Genomic DNA, 17885 nt, shown 5'->3' on the forward strand with positions numbered 1-17885 from the left:
GTGTTCTGATGTAGAGCTGGGAATGAAACTAGGGATTAGGTGTGGGGAAGTGGCTGGGGAGGGTGAGAGGAGAAGGCCTGCAGGTAGTTTTGCTGGTTGTCTCATATGTCCCTCTTGTATGCCTGGAACACAAAATTTGTGCCAAGCACTTGAAACATTCTTCTAGCCTTCCCAGTCCAAAGAGCTTTGGGTTAGGTGTCATCTCTTAATGGACAGTTTGAGAAGACATTCTTGGTATTGGCCTGTGTTTCCCATACTCTGCAATCCATGTGTTAGGACACATTCAGACTCTGAGAGCTAATTTCAGTCTTCACCTTCTCTCTGCCAGTGGAAAGGCATGGAGATAAAAAAACCTCCGTGCTCTAATCAGAGCTCAAATTAACTTTCCCAGCCATAACTACTTCAAAATTCTATGTTCAGTTACCCAGCCCAGGACCAATTAAGAGATGAGAGGTGATCTAGCCTATGCAGGGCAGAGGGATAGATAACAGGGTTTGGTGACCACAAGGTCATTCTGCTAATGCTGGCATAAGCTTTCAGCTTAAAGAGAGGAAAATACAAAACAAACCAAAAAAAAAAAAAAAAAAAAAAGGAAAAAACCTGGACGAGGACCAATAAAAACCGTGATGGCCGATTATGATGTGGTATCCTGAATAGAGTATTTCTTGGGTCATTTGAATCACAGCTGGTGCTATTCTTCCCTCTTTGCCCATTCCCCTACCCCCTTGTTCATGAAGAGCAATGGAAAGTGGAAAACATGATATGGCCGACATGCAGCTGATTCTTCACTGTGCATTCCTCACTGAGAGCAAGGGATGCCTTCCCAGAAGCCAGCAGGCTCTGTTTGTACAGAGCTGCTTCTGAGACAGACTCCTGTCTTCAGTCCAATGGAGAGAAAGCAGAGCCTCCCTCGCAGTTCACTCTGGAAAGGTCTCGTATCCTTTCCCTTTGTCCTCCATCTAGTTCTGACCACCTTTGTGCAAGGTATGAAACTGGGTTTTCTTTTTCTGTCTCCACACAATGCCACTGCTTCTCAGCACCTGATTTTCAACCCAGATACAGCTCATTCAACATCCCACATACTGCTGCACTCTGGGGATTCCAGGCTACTGTGTACCTGCCGCTCTTGGGCTCTTGCAGACTACACACCAACATATATGTGTATATATATATATATATATATATATATATATATATATATATATATATATATATATATATATATATATACCCATGCACACCTGCACAGGCACCAGACATGCTTACATACTCACCACACACGCTTCCATATTGTGTACAAGTAGCAATGCCATGACAACCTGTGGGGAAGTCTATGTGTCTCAGGAACCCTCTGTGTGTTGCTGTATGGTTCCTGCATCAATTTGAGTGAGGCGGGGGTGGGGAGAAGAGGCAGAGAGTGTGAAAGAGGAATTGGCACCAACATATATATACTCATGCACACCTGCACAGTCACCAGACATGCTTACATACTCACCACACACGCTTCCATACTGTGTACAAGTAGCAATGCCATGACAACCTGTGGGGAAGTCTATGTGTCTCAGGAACCCTCTGCATGTCACTGCATGTCTTCTTGTAACAATAAGAGTGAAGGAGAAGTGGGGAGAAGAGGCAGAGAGGGTGAGAGAGGAATTGGCATGTCATCTAGACAGTATGCATGTCTTAGCGATGGTGGGTGCAGAGGAGGATTCTGAGGCACTGGTCCAGTCCAGTAGATGTTAGAGCCTTTCAAAGACTCCCAAGACTAGAGGAGGCATACATTTGCAAATGGTCAACGAGTGTGTGTTCATGTTGGTGCACAGGGTCCCTGAGAATATCCAGGAAGAGTGGTCTGGGAGGAGACTAGAAACTGAGGCCCATCACCAAGATGGAGGCACAAATGTTGAGCTGGGAGTCATCAGTAGATGGCGACACAGCACAGCAATTAAATAATACCCAACATGCCTAGATTTGCATGGAGTTTCCAGGACCTGTTAATCCTTCCCTGGGTACAGCATGCCAAAGCCTACTGTGCTCCTCCCTTTCATAATATCAGAGAGAGAGAGAGATGGGGACAAAAAGGTGACCATAATACCCTAATTCTTTGGCCATCACTAATGAAGGATAATGTTGCCCTTGTAGATGATGATTGGTTCTCCAGAGATCCTGTTTTGGCGAGGAAGGGGCTAAGCAGAAGGTCAGAGGGGGACAAGTGAGGACAATGGAACTTGTGAGTATGGACTAAGTACAATGGTATTCGTGTGTGCACTGCTGTGAAGAACCCATTATTTCTGTTCTTACCATCCCCTTTAGTGGGGCTGGGACTGTACTTCTATTGATAAAAATGGCTATGATGCAGAATGCTTTTGGTTTGATGCCAAGCCTCACATAAAGCAGGTTTGGTTGCTCAGGCCTCGAATCCTGGCATTTGGGAATTGGAGGTTGGAGGATCAAAATCTGAAGATTATTATTGTTAGAAAACAAATTTGTGGCCAGACTGAGCTGTATGAGACCCGACCTCCAATCCCGATAAATATACAAATTCAGTACATTTTAATGAATACATAGATGTTCACATTGACATTTCCTTGAGCAGCAGGCTACTGCTTGCATCTGCTTGATGAGTCATGTAAGACACACTGAGCAGTTTCAGCGTGTGCCTCTAGGAAGCAGACATAGACGAACAAATGGAAACTTGTAGTCTTGCATGGACTCTAAGAGAAAGGCAATCCCAGCCTGTCAAAGGAGGGAGGGGAAGGGTTCTCACTCCTTTAAAATGGGCCTAACCATAAACATCCCTCTTCTTCAGGAACGCCCTGAGGATAGAATTTGGGACCAGTTTTTTAATCCCTCCACTGTTTGGTCACTCACAGCACCTTGGAAATGCTGCTTTGGTCACAATGAGTCCCAGCAAGGCCACAGAGCCTCTGGCATGTCCCCTCCAGTGTTTCCACACTGTTCACTGGGGGTGGAGGCCAGTCCTGGGTGGCTGATAGCCCGAGGGTCCTCAAGCAAGGAGTGGAACTTGATTTCACATGAAAAGAAAAAAGAAATCTAGCTGGCTCCTCAAGATAAGTAGCTGCTAGCCAATTTGACCTACTCCTGTCTCCTCTTCCTCACTTACCTATATTCGCGCTGCAGGTAATGAGCCAATCTGCCTGAAAAAGAATCCTGCTGACAGACACGTCCAGATTCCAGTGCCCGAGAAACCACTACAAGGATGTTCCACCTTCCTTCCACCTCATTTAAGCCTTCATCTCTGGGAGATCAGCTGTCTGTCTTCCCTCAAGGCCACTCTCCATCCTTCACCATCCCGTAGCAGTTAGTCCTGAATCAGAGTTTGACATCCAGGCAACTTGGACTTGTTCCAGAGACAATGAGACATGGTCTCCTACAATCAGGTGAGGTGGAAATTGGTATTTCAGATGATTAGGTACAAATTTGATCTTTGTTTTTCTGCTGCACATTGACTTCCCAAATGAGGTATTGTATCCTGTTCCTAGGTTCATGGCTATGATCTAATGATCGAAATCCGTGTCTAGAAAATGTGGCCTTTTTTTTTGTTGTTGTTGTTGAAGAAACTGTATCTCCATGGGTTGTATGCATTCACGAGCCAATTAGACTTGAATGCATGTCAGAAGACTCTATTTCCAGGCTTTGGGCCACATGACTTACACACAACCCCCCAACTCTAAGTATATTCTCCACAATTGACAGGGCATGATAGGCCATCCCAGGTATCAAGATGCAGCAGAAGACATATCTATATTATTGCTTGGATGGTATGGTCCATACACTGAGTTTTGGGCCAGCTATAGTTACATAATTAGACCCTCTTTCAATACATAACCTGAACTAAATATAAGCAAAGCAAAATGAAATGCCCACTGAAGATGACCAGGACTGCCACTGTATATACCAAAGAAACCACTTAAGATGTACATGAAGGTTGATACAAAATAATGTGTATTGAGTATTCTGCAATAGTCAGGGCTGGAAATGTCTTAGGTGCCCGATGATAGGGCCAAGAACAATATGATCTATCACATGCCTGGAGTTTTGGATGACATGAAAGTCTGTGACAGTATCCATACTCTCTATGTATTTACCAGTTTTACATGGCTTTTTAAAAACTGTATTTCTTTTATTATATATTTTTTCTGTTTTGAGGCAGGGTTTTTCTGTTTCTTTGGCAGTCCTAGATATAACTCTATAGACCAGGCTGGCCTGAAACTCAGACATCCATCTGCCTTTGTCCCCCAAGTGGTATTAAAGGTGTGCACCACTATACCTGTGCTTCAACCTCACAGAAAACCACCTGCCTTTGCCTTGTTCTCTAGGTCTTTGAAGTGTTGACTACTATCTAACTGAAATCTATCTCTGTATGTCTAGAAAAACCTAAACTACATAATTAAAATTCTGATTATTATAGATGACTCTATTAATCTATATTTCTTAACTATACATTACACTTTTAAATGAGATGTACAAACACAATATCTTAAAGAAGTGTAGAAATACTTATACACAGTGTAACAAAATCAACCTTAAATTTTTATCAATAGACCAATATCCATACCAATTTAAAGTATTCATCTCTAATCATATCCCCCTATTTTTAAAAGTAATTTATTTTGACTATTAATCACTCATAATCAACTCCCCTTAAATGAAAACAAACATTTATAAACAATCATTTTTGCAAGTTGGGCATTGTTTTCTTCAAATTGCTTTCTCCTGTTTGTTGGGTGAAGTATTTTTAGGGTTCATGGAGACCTTTCATCAAACCACATTATCCTGGAAGGAATCCATAGCTTCTTATCCTTTTGGAAACAAGAGCAGAACCTCTTTTCCAGAGTAACATATACTTAGACTCAAATTTTGAAGACTATATATATATATATATATATATATATATATATATATATATATATATATATATATATGTTTAGCTTAGCATTCCCCACAATCAAATGTCTCTCTGTAGTTAGCTCTTTAACAGCCAAAAACTTTAAAGAAAACACAATCCAAACTGTCTGTGTATTTTCTATCTTTATGTGGCTTTTTAGAATTCCTTTAATCTATGTCTGCCTGTACTCTTTCATATTACTTTATTGTATCTTTAATCTCTCTCTCTCTCTCTCTCTCTCTCTCTCTCTCTCTCTCTCTCTCTCTCTCTCTCTCTCCCCTCTCTCGCCTATGTACAATTTGAAAACACACTGTGTCTTGTTTAGAGGTCTTTTATGTCTGAATCTGTCTTCTTGTATATTTGGAATCCTTTTTTGATTAGGACCATTTTCAAATAGTAAACAGTGTGGTCTCAGCAGCCCTGGATGCTGGCTTCATCTCTCTTTGACTTTCAATATGGCAGAGGTTTGTTTACTACCAGCTCTGGGACTGCTGGGTGGGAAACGTGCTTACTTCTCAGTTCTGGGAAGCACCGTGCAGCACATAAATCTTTTTTTTTTTTCTGATTAAAGCTAAATGTGCCATGCAGCATGCTGTGTGCCCTGGAAATATATCTGTGCATGGCGGCAGGAATTTGCCATGTTCTCCTGCCTGTGCACACCTAGAAGACCCGGTCCACTGATTGCCCAGGGAGGGAGTGCTAATCTGCTGACCTTCTCTCGACTATTTTGTGCCTAACCCTGAGCAAGCATACAAGCCCCCAGATGGGAAGTGGGTGGCAATCTATGCTGGCTAGCCCCAATTGTTTGGGCACCAGTATGTAAATGCAATCTGTGCTTTTGTTTCCTGACTGCCCATACCAGAATAATGATATAGAGACTACATTAATTATAACACTGTTTGGCTGATGGCTCAGGCATATTTATAGGTAGCTCTTACATCTTAAATTACCCCATTTCTATTAATCTGTGTTTTGCCATGCGGCTGTGGCTTACCAACAAGGTTCTGGTGCTTTTCTCCTTCAGCAGCTAAATGGCATCTGCTGGTATCCATTTTTTTTTCCTGCATTCAGTTTAGTTTTTCTGCCTACTAATATTCTGCCCTGCCATAGGCCAAAGCAGCTTCTTTATTAACCAATAAAACATATTCATAGCATACAGAGAGGAATCCCATGTCAGGCAACTGTTCTCACCTAGTCAGTCCATTTATTGGAAATACTAGTATGTAAATGAGTCTGCAGAGAAAATGTTTGAAATGATTTCTCTACCAAAGTCCTCTGAAACATGGCCACTGGTCCTTCTAACCATCACCCAGTCAGAGTACAAGAAACTCTCTGAGGAAATCTTTGTTCCTAGGCACACCCAGAGCCCTGTTTCAGTCAAAATCCTGAAGGTTTTAAGTCTGAAAGGGAATACTGAGGAGGCAGGTCTCACCTTGCATGGAGAGTGTTGGAACAAAGGTGTTTCTGAACTGACCTTTGGTGACCTTGGGGGAGAGCAGGAAGGGGGTGATACCTTCTCCCCACTTCTGTTTCATAGGCCTGAGTTTGAACAGAGGACTCTCTTGGTCAGTGTGACTGTCCTGGGCAGACATTTTTAACCATGATGACTTGCTAGGAGATGAGGAATAACTCCTGTTTGCTGTGTGTGTCAGGCTCTCTTCCAAGTGCCTCTTGAAAAAATTCATCCAACCATCCCAAATAACTTTACCAACGTGGGACCAACTGGTACCTCCTATTCATAAAAGAGGGTCATGCCAGCATACAAATGCTGGAGTAGGGACATAGGCACAAGATCACAAATGGTGGGGCAGGATATAGACACAAGATTACAAATGGTCCCCTGGACCCAGCAATACCACTCTTGGGAATATACATAAGAGATGCCCGATCATATGACAAAAGCATTTGTTCAACTATGTTCATAGCAGTATTATTTGTAATAGCCAGAACCTGGAAACAACCTAGATGTCCTTCAATGGAAGAATGGATGAAGAAAGTGTGGAATATCTACACATTAGAGTACCACGCTGCGGTAAAAAACAATGACTTCTTGAATTTTGCATGCAAATGGGTGGAAATAGAAAACACTATCCTGAGTGAGGTAACCCAGACCCAAAAAGATGAACATGGGATGTACTCACTCATAATTGGTTTCTAGCCATAAATAAGGGTCACGGAGTCTACAATTGGTGAACCTAAAAAAGCTAAGTAAGAAGATGAACCCAAGGAAAAACATATAGTTATCCTCTTGCCTATGGGAAGCAGACAAAATTGCCGAGGAGAAAAGTGGGATCTTGGGGGTGGGGTGGGTTGGGGGTAAGGGGAGATGGGGAGAGAAAAGTGAGAAGGGGAGGATGGGGGGAATTTGGGGAAACAGGATGATTGGGATAAAGGAAGGCTGGATAGGGGAGCACGGAAGCACAATTCTTAGTTAAGGGAGCCACCTTAGGGCTGGCAAGAGACTTGAACCTAGAGTGGCTCCCAGGAGCCCAAGGCGATGTCCCCAGTTAGTTCCTTGGGCAGATGAGGATAGGGAACCTGAAATGACCCTATCCTATAGCAATACTGACGAATATCTTGTATATCACCATAGAACCTTCATCTGGTGATTGATGGAGATAGAGACAGAGACACACACTGGAGCACTGGACTGAGCTCCCAAGGTCCCAATGAGGAGCGGAAGGAGGGAGAAGATGAGCAAGGAAGTCAGGATCACAAGGGGTGCACCCACCCACTGAGACAGTGGGGCTGATCTGTTGGGAGCTCACCAAGGCCAGCCTGACTATGACTGAAAAAGCATGGGATAAAACCAGACTCTCTGAACATGGCGAACAATGAGGGCTGATGAGAAGCCAAGGACAATGACACGGGGTTTTGATCCTACTTCATGTTCTGGCTTTGTGGGTGCCTAGCCAGTTTGGATGTTCACCTTCCTAGACGAAGGAGGGGGGAGGACCTTGGACTTTCCACAGGGCAGGGAACCCTGACTGCTCTCTGGACTGGAGAGGGAGGGGGAGAGGAGTGGGGGGAGGGGGAGAAGGGTGGGAGGAGGGGGAGGGGAATGGGAGGCTGGGAGGAGGGGGAAACTTTTTTTTCCTTTTCTCAAAAAAAATAAAATGAAACACACACACACACACACACACACACACACACACACACACACAAAAGATTACAAATGGTGGGGTGAGACATGGACATGAGGAATGTGAATCCTGAGCTAGCAGTCCTCTTGAAGGAATGGTCTTCAGGTCTATTACTCAGGTTCTAGATGTGAGCACCTTCATTTGTGGTTTTTGCCTTATATTTCGTTGGCTTTGACTTTTTTCTGGTTTCTAAGAGTAGTCCCAGAATAGACTTTTGCGTGAACTCTGGGTGAGGCTACCCACTATCAGGCAAACTTTTCAGTTACTGAGCCATTTCAGAAGTCCCAGCACGTCAGAAATCAACATTTTCACCTGTGATCACAAAATCGTCTGTGCAGCCATTCCACCAGATATCTGTCAGGACGAAAGCAGAACCAGAGACAGCACTGTCTCTGGCCCTGGGGCATGTTCCTTTAGCATAGAGGCAGAGAACTAACACACGTGAAAGAATTATGGGATCTTTTGTTGGTCTTTCCTGGGTCATATTCCCCTGGGTAAGAGAAGACATGTGAAGGGCTCAGAGCAGTTCACAGCCTGAACTGTGTTATTCCACTTGTAAACGTGCCCGATGACAGCACTTGGAGGTAATTGCCTTTGTTATAATTTCCCACATTGTTCTGCCATCATCCCTGTCTCTACTAACAAAGGATGGAAGTACTTGTTTAAGCTCATATCTCCAGTACTAGCGTTCTTGGAAATGCTCTTGGATCATACTTTTCTGAAGTGGATGTGCGTGGTCTTTCTACTTCATTCCATGAGATGATTTTCCCTAGAAAATGTCCAAGGACAGCTGGAGATGTAGCTCTGTGGTTAGGGTGCTTGGCTCTAATGCAGACAGCTCTGGATTTAGCACAAGCAATGCATAAATGATGGCCTGGGGGTGTAGGCCTGTAATCCTAGGATTGGGCAGTTTGAGGCAGGAAGGTCAGGAGCTGAAGACCATTCAGGTTAGTGCTTCACTAGGTCACCACACAAACTGTCTTACAGCAGAGGCTGTATTATTCCAGCTCTTACATTCTTTCTGAGCCTTCTTCCACAATGATCCCTGAGTCATAGCAGCAGGACATTTGTTGTAGATGTATCTGTTGGGACCTGACTTCTCTCCTTTTTGATCAGTGTGTTTTTTGCATTGATTTGTGTCTGTCACAAAGTGACATTTCCTTAGTGAGAGTTGAGGACAACACTTATCTATGGGTATGAGGGAAAACACTTCGAATGTAGTCAGGAATTATGCTGGTTTAGTAAAAGAGCAGTTGTAGAATCTCCTCCAAGATTCATGACTCCAGCAGGCTGTGCGTTCTAGTACCGGACAGGATTTCTCCCTCCTGAGCAGGCTCGAAATCCAAACTGGGAACTGTTGGTTACAGCTAAGGTATGTGTGTCAGTGCTGCACTATTTGGACTGTCATGCCAGGGCAGAAACTTTTGTTGTTGTTGTGCTCTCATTTTCTTTTGTTTTGGAGACAGGGTATTCTGTCTATATAGCGTTGACTGTCCTGGATTTCACTCAGTAGACCAGGCTAGGCTGGAACTCAGAGTTCACCAGCCTCTGCCTCCAGCGTGCACTGTTAAGTGAAGTGCTCAGGGCTAGCCTCACTATGAATATTCTACCTCAGCAGATAGTTGAAAGAAGAGAGGGGTCAGGTGTAAAGGTGACTGGATGATTAGCAAGATCAGGAGGAATGAGTACAGGAGTGGTAGGAGAGGTTCAGAGTCTGGGGCAGGGCATTCACACACTGTGCTAGGCAGTGGGAGACATTGATATGGTGGGAGGGCAGCTAACTACAGAAGTGGTTACAACCAGATAGCAAATGCTGTTGGATATAGGAAAGACTTTATTTTAGGTGGGATCAGGAAGAGCTGGTCACTCTGTGAATGGAGACCTAATGCTTTGAGCAGCGGGTGTGTGGGAAATGTCTCCCAAGGACCCACAAAGCAGCATGTGCTAGGTACTGGGAGTCCAAGGCAATAAAGCTTATTGTTCTGATCCTTGGTATTCAGGAGTCAAACATCACTTGCTACATTTGATAACCCGAAAAGGACACAGTGCCCAGCCACCCATCAAAAGCGGCTTTGTCTTTTCCAGTTTTTATCAGTGTATATTAGTCATTAAAAGGGAGGCTTTCATTGTGATAATTACATATATACACATAAGATAATTGAGCTGTATTCACCCCTGTTACTACTCTCTGTTATCCCTTCTCCCCTCCCTTTCCCAATCCCCACCTACAGCCCCAGTGTTGCTTAATTTAATTTCATGTCCTTTTGTGTTGTCTTTTGAAGACAGACACTAAAACAAAATCCCACACTAACTCAGAATTGAGTATAATAAAGGGCTATTTATTTAGGGGTTGACTCACAGATCACAGTCTTCTCCTCGAACAGGGAACAGCAAACAAATTCTGCAATGCAAATAATAGCTCACAAGTATTCACTCCATTACTCACTATTATTATTAATTGAGTAAGCTCATACTAATCTATTATCCAATCCAATTTCTCCCTTTTTTCAAAGAGATCCCTGAGCTTACATAATTTCCCCCATTTCCCAATCCTATAACAGTTATAATCAACCACCAAATAATGTCCCTAACTCTGAGGACAAACTTTGTTGGAGAGGGGGCATTGTCTTCTAGAATTACTTCCAGCTGTCATGAGGGTGATGTTCTTTCTATGGGATCCTGTGAAAATAAAATGATGATTAAGGTTCAAGATTACTGTCTGGTATAATTGCAAATAGTCTGAGTATTCAGTAGGGTTTTTCTAAGGTTCCTATTTGGAGTTCTGTCCAGAACTTTGTAAAAAAGTGCATCATTTCACCTAACCAAGTTTGAACCATCTTGATCAGCTGGTACACAAATTAGGACTTAAAGTAGCGCTATCAGCTTCATGATGTCATATCAACCAGGTGGAGTTGTAGTTGTAGGGCCTCATCTTCTTCCTGGAAAGTTCAACGATTACTTCAGGAAAATTAATTGCTCATTGTTTATACAGACATATATTCAATAAAATGTGTGATAGAGACAAAAATATGTATGAAGAAAAGTACATTTTTTTCTAAATTATTTCTTCTTTCTGTCCCAGACCAGATGGTTCCTGACCTGAGACAGAAACTCTGAATTTTCCTTTTAAGAACACGCTTGGATTTAGAGAAGGATAGAGCCATTGTCCAACTCCAAAGCCAGCTTTGATTTTTAAGTGAATCATGACTACTATTCCAATTCATATTCAGAGATTCTTAACCTCAGATGACCCATCCTCATAAGTGATAATTTTCTTTGCTTGGTGATTCTATCTGGATAATTATCTTTTCCTCTTGAGGCATCTAGCTGTCCAGGATCTCTTGACTTTTTGAAGATGAATATTTTCCTGCAAAGACAAGAACATACTCTGCCCCAACCCTTATAAGGTTTCCTTACCACCTGATTGGTTGTCACCTCTGTGGATGAGCTGTCATTTCTCTTTCTCAAGAAATTTCTCTTCTTCAAACTGAATCTTTATTAATTTTGACGGTATGCATAACTTTTCTTCTCCTGTTGAAACAAGAGCAAAACTCTTCCCCAACATAGCACATCTCCTGGCTTCTATTGTGAGGTCAACACATCCTTGAAATGCACCAGCTGATTTAATTCAGAAGACTTTTTTATTATCCAGTGTTTCTCTGCTGCTGCTGTTCCTTTTTCATTAGCGTTAAGAAAATTTAAGGTTAATAAAGCATTTTGTAATCTATTTCTGGGGGTATTTTCCATTCCTTTCTGTTTTTTTTTATAAAAAAACATATCCTTCGATTTGATCTTTCTATAACTGCCTGACCTGTAGGATTGTTTGGTATACCTGTAATATGCTTTATATTATAACACTTAAAAAACTGTTTCATTTTCTTAGAGATATATGCTGAACCATTATCTGTCTTTATTTGTGCAGGTTTACCCATAATGGCCATAACTTCTAATAAATGTATGATTACTGAATCAGCCTTTTCTGAGCTTAAAGCAGTTGCCCATTGAAAACCTGAATGCGTTTCTATGGTGTGGTGTACATATTTTAATTTTCCAAATTCTGTAAAGTGGAACACATCCATCTGCCAGATTTCATTCCTTTGAGTACCCTTTGGGTTAATCCCTGCAGGTATCAGTATTTGGTTATAGAAAGAGCAAGTAGGACATCTCTTTATAATTTCCTTAGCTTGTTGACATGTAATAGAAAACTCTTTCTTTAAACCTTTGCTATTGACATGATGTTTCTTATGGAATTCTGAGGCCTTCAACACACTTCCTAAAAAGAGCACAAGCTCTTTGCCAAGGTTCATTGTCTTCCCATACATTTTAAATTTCCTCAGTAGTAAAAGGCACTATAATCTCTGCTGGGTCTATTCCTGCTAGTTGAAGAAGTCTCAATTTTCCTTTTAAAATTAATCCAGAGACTTTTCCACATAAGTTTTTAATTTTTTACTTGGTTTATGTGGTAAAAATATCCATTCTAAGATAATATCTTCCCTTTGCATTAAAGTTACTTTGGGGGAAATTCTGGAAGGCAATATGACTAAAATGCAATTAAGATTTGGATTCACCCTATCCACATGTGCATCCTGTAATTTTTATTCAATGACAATCAATTCCTTTTCCACCTCAGCTGTTAATTCTCTGGGACTATTTAAGTCTTTGTCATCTAAGGTTTTGTTTAAATGAATTAATAGATCAGGTGTTATCCCAACAGCCAGTCATAGATTGAAAATATTTCCTAACAATCTTTGAAAGTCATTCAGAGTCTGCAATCAGTCTCTTCTAATTTGTGCCTTTTGTGTTTAATTTTGTGTAAACCTATTTTATCACCTAGGTAACTGACAGAATCTCCTCTCTGTTTTTTTTTCAGGAGTAATTTGTAATCCCCATTTTGGAAAACTTTCTTTAAGTCTTCAAACATTCTTTTTAAAGTGTCTATGTTTGAATCAGATAGCAACATGTCATCCATGTAATGGTAAATTATAGATTTAGGATTTTTTTAATGTATTATTTTCAATGACTGACTTACAAAGTATTGGAATAGGGTGAGGATATTGAACATTCCCTGTGGAAGGATGGTCCACGGGTATCTCCTAGTAGGTTGAGAATTATTATAAGTAGGCATTATGAAGGCAAATTTTTCTCTGTCCTTTTCTTGTAAAGGTATAGTGAAAAAACAATCTTTCAAATCAATAAGAGGTACCATTTTCATAATAAAGAATACAGAGGAACTCCAGATTGTAGAGGCCCTATAAGTTGAGTTACCTTTTTGACAGCTCTTAGATCTGTCACCATTCTCCATTTACCAGATTTCTTTTTAACAAGAAATACAGGAGAATTTTAAGAGCTGGTTGTTCTTTAATATGGTAAGCATCTAGTTGCTCCTGTACCAGCTGTTTTAAAGCCTGCAGTTTGTCTTCTGTTAATGGCCACTTTTAACCCATATTAGTTTCTCAGTTTAACCATTTTAAAGGTATGGCTGTTGGTACCTCTAAAGGTTTGCCAGTTGCCTTGTGTTATTATACTGTATAAATGGCTGGTGAACTTTGTGTATAGTACCTTGTAATATCCTGCCCAGAATTATGAGATTCTGGGACTGCAGGAATGTTAATCTGGATATTCCATTGCTGCAGCAGGTCACAACCCCATAAATTATTAGCCACATACAGCCTTAGCCTTCCTCTCTGTCCTTCTGACCCTATTCATTTACCCATCTCGTACTTTGTTTCACTTGAGATAGGGTTCTAATTCCTAGGTATTGAACATCTGTCTCTTGAATTTCGATGCCAAGATTCTGGAGTAATGATACCCACATCTGCACCCCTGTCTATCAAACCCAAAATTAAAATGCGATTTATACACACTCTTAGCTTTGATCTTTGATCATTTATAGAAGTCAGCCAGAATATATGTTTTCTATTTCCTACTGGAATTTTTTATTCATCCTCCATGTTTATTCTTTAATCTAGAACAGTATGGTTTTCTATAGAAGGCTTTGGATTTTTTAATTTTCCTAGTGAGACATGTCCTCCACAGTGAATGGGAATGATTATACCACTTTTGACTTGGGGCCTGAGAGAAGCACCTCAAGGAGTTTCCCAATGGTATTGGGTTACCTTGTCTGTTTTTTGTTGATCTGCATTCAGTGGTCCAATGTTAGCCTTTGCCGTACCTTCTGCATAATCTAGGAGGTTGTTAACTTCTACTTTTGCCATTCCCAGAGAAGACATTATTTCTAGGTGTTCCTTCTCTACAGCCCCTTCTCTGATGTCCTATTTTACTACAGTTAAAACATTTGGCATTTTGATGTCTCCTCATACCTTGGGAAATTGCTTCTCCTTCCGAAGATTCAGTATGATAGTCAAATGTCTCAATGTTCATTGTATGCAGGATCCATTCATCCATTGGTGCTGATTTAACCCTAAAGGCCCAAGTATCTTTTTGCATTCTAAGTTGGCATTTTCAAAAGCCAGAGATTCAATATGTACTCGTCTAGCATCTGGGTCTGTTACTCCTATTTGTACAGCCTTAGTTAATCTATGTAAAAAGTCACTAAAGGGTTCTCTCTAGCCCTGTTTAACACTAGTATATGATTCAATTCGTTTTCTGATATCTTGAATACTTTTCCAAACATTTAAGGCTGCTTTGTGGCATAGGGACAAGAATTGTTCATCATAAAGTGCTTGAGCCTCTGGGTCAACATAAGTGCCCTCACCAAGAATTTGATCTGGTGAAATCTCAAGTTCTTTGCTTTTCCCTGTTGTTCTAAAATTTTAGCTTCTTCCCTGAAATAACATTTTTATATTAGTTGAGGCCTGTCATCCAGGACTGCTAAAACTAACGGAAGCTAGTCATGTGGCCTTGCTTTAATGCTGGAAGACCATGACTTTATCATCTCCTTAGCAGATGAAGAATGCAAGCCATAAGTTACAACACTTTGCTTAATTTCTTTTAGATCATTCATTCCTAAAGGTATCCATCTACCTTCTTTGGATCCTTGGGGCCTTTAGAACTTGATGCTTTGTCAGAGTAGATTACAGGGCAGGAAGCTAAAACCCTGAGTCAATCATCTCTGACAGATACTGGCGATGTTGAATTCTGTCCTTGTGCCTTCTTTCCCTGTTCATCAGCTCCAATAATTTCCTCAATTATTTCAAATCTTTTTACTTCTGCCTTTTGTAATGCCTGAATCTCCTGGCCTGTACATATTTCTAGTGATTTCATTGAGGCACCTGGTCCTCATTCTGCACATGTGATTCCAAGGTCTAAAGTTTTTTCTTTAAAGATAAAATCTCATCCTTAGACATTATTTGGATAGTGTGCAGATTGCCTTCCTGGAGAGATACTTGATCTGCTAAACGGTCATAACTTTTTTAACAAATTTTGATCGCTAAATTTAACAATATGAATTTTCAGATAATTTTTCAGTATACTTTGACAAGGATTAAATTTTGTCTGTCAAATTAATGTTACCCTTTTCAATAGTATTATTTTTTAAGTAACTTTTTATATTGGATAGTATTAATCCTGTCAGCTAGTTGTTCATTATTAGGCTGTAAAAACTGTATTATTTTTAAAAGTGCCTTATTCTTGGCTCTTTTGTAAAACCATTATATGAAGAAAAAAACCTGACCCCCAATATCCAATAAATGTATATATCGCAACAAACATACAAGCCTTGCAGAATATAATCCAAAGTATTAGCAAAAAAATTACTAAAATTCTCAATGATAATGTTGTCTGCCATTATATAACTTTCAATTTCATTGATTTAGTAATTAATAAAATGTTTATTTGTTTTGAGGCCCGGTAATTGTTTTAGTTGTAATAATACTTATTGTTGTGGTTACAGAATTAAATCAATTCCATAAAAGAGCAACAATAAGCCCAGAAATCATGAGCAGGGATCACAAACTGGAAGCTGCGCACATTGCTATGTGGCCGGGAATGCAGCAGTGGCGGGGGGGGGGGGGGGGGGGGGGGGGGATGTGTGCTAGCTTGGGAAATTTCCACATCGCCGCAGGCATTTAGCCCCACTGTGGTGGGAGTTAAAAAAAAAAACTGCTTGGTACATAAATGCAAGTCAAGCAGACAGGGGTAGGAGACTCTGGGCTGTGGACAGCTTATGCCTTTAAGCCAGTCCAACCAGTAGGTGTGGAGTTCAGATCCATGTGGGTGCCAGATGAAGACGGATGCTAAAAAGAAATTCCACACTTGCTCAGAATTGAATATAATAGAGGGTTATTTATTTAGGGGTAGACTCACAGATCACAGTCCTCTGATACAACAGGGAACAGCAAACAAATACCGCAGCCGGAAAAGAGAGCAACCACATACGTTACATAAGCATATATGGTGTAAGAGGCCACACCTAAGTGGGCAGGTAACTTAAAGGCTACGAGAGGTAGGAATTCCTACAGCAGGCTTTTAGCTTATTTTTGATCCTTGTGGTTTTCATAAGGGATCTTTGTCTTTCCAGACCTGGCTTGTTTTCCATAAGATCCATCGTCTTCCCTCAAGCACTGCAGTATGTTCTTCTTTGCAGCCACGTGAAACCACCTTTTGTACTGGCATCATATTTCCCTTATCAATTTTTCCATGAACTGGCACCTAGGCTGAATCCATGATTTGGGTTCTGTTAGTAGTATGGATAGTCATGCATCTCTGTAGTAAGGTGCTTTTGGTTCCATTGCTTTAAGTCCATGAGTTAAGTTAGGGCTAGACTATGTGGAAGTCCTATAGTAAATGTTTTGAGACACCACCATAACTATCTCTGTGATTGTCAGACTGATTTACATATCCTGGTGTGAAGCCTTCCTAACTCCTTCAACCAAGCTCTGTATGTGGCCTTTGTGTTCTTTTTTCCTCTATGAGTGTGTGTGTGTGCGCACGTGTGAGTTTTGATGGGGTAGCATAAGCATCTTTGATCACAAGTCTTCATATACTAGTCTAGTTATTTCCTTGGTTTCAAAGGGAAGCTGCTGTCATTCCTAATAAGCTCCAGTAGTGCCCAAGCCCTGTGTGATCACTCATAGGCACTATACCAGGGAATGGTAGGCTGTATAACCTTTAATACAGCTGACAAACAAGTTCATAGAGGTAAGAGATCATGCCAGGAGACAAATTTTCCTCTGCTAAAATGCTCTCAGCTTTTCGCCGGGCATCAACATTTTCATGCCTAGATCCCAAGCATGCACCTATTAATGCACCCGTAGCTAGGAATTATAATTATATAAACCTTTACAGCCCCTGCAATCATTGAATTCACTCAACTATACCCACTCCTCTCTTCCTGTTCTGTCCACTGAAATGTTGCAGCTATTAGGTACATGGATAGGCTTTCCAGAAGTGAAAACCACCTATGTCTCTATCGCTAGCCAACCAGGGCATTCTGTGCTCTCCAAAGAATGGAGAGCACAAGTCTATTGTGCTACTAAAAAACTGTAAGACATGGAACTTGCCGGCCAACCTCAATCTGTGTCCAGTGGTTTTCTCCTAGGGTTCATTTTGCTTTTCTCTGGTTTTCTCTTGTCTCAGCAAGGGATGCGAGATAACCAAGTATGGCCTGAGCTGCAGGTTATGTAGAGCACATATTGTGCCCAGGAATCTCGCACATTGATCCTCTCTGGTTGATGTGGCCATGGCTGATGGAGAGAGGGGTCCTTTGGAGTTGGGTGAGGGGAGGTCTCTTTGATCGGTTCTGTTCTCCTGCCCAAGGAAGTGGGACTGCAAATGTATCACTGTTCTTAAGGCCTTAAGTGCTAGTGTTAGGAGCCAGTGTGTTTGTAGTCCCTGGAACCTCAAAGATGTCCTCTGAGACAGGACTCTTTCGA

General features: G+C 41.2%; 1 protein-coding gene across 3 annotated transcripts in view; it reads left to right on the forward strand.

The window, feature by feature from the left end:
• LOC121445005 (protein FAM104A-like) overlaps positions 1-17885 on the forward strand; it is a 120435-nt gene that overhangs the window by 101385 nt on the left and 1165 nt on the right. The window contains exons 3-5 of one of the 3 annotated variants that reach the window (XR_005973849.1): positions 738-984; positions 2143-2230; positions 3142-3401. The gene's annotated coding sequence lies outside the window, so the exon portion shown is untranslated. The remainder of the gene's footprint in view (positions 1-737; positions 985-2142; positions 2231-3141; positions 3402-17885) is intronic. The other 2 variants (XR_005973850.1, XR_005973851.1) reach the window with 2 other exon arrangements.

The sequence above is a fragment of the Microtus oregoni genome, unplaced genomic scaffold (assembly GCF_018167655.1).
Source record: "Microtus oregoni isolate MIOR12 unplaced genomic scaffold, Mior012 000153F_000, whole genome shotgun sequence".
Classification (NCBI taxonomy): Eukaryota; Metazoa; Chordata; class Mammalia; order Rodentia; family Cricetidae; genus Microtus; species Microtus oregoni.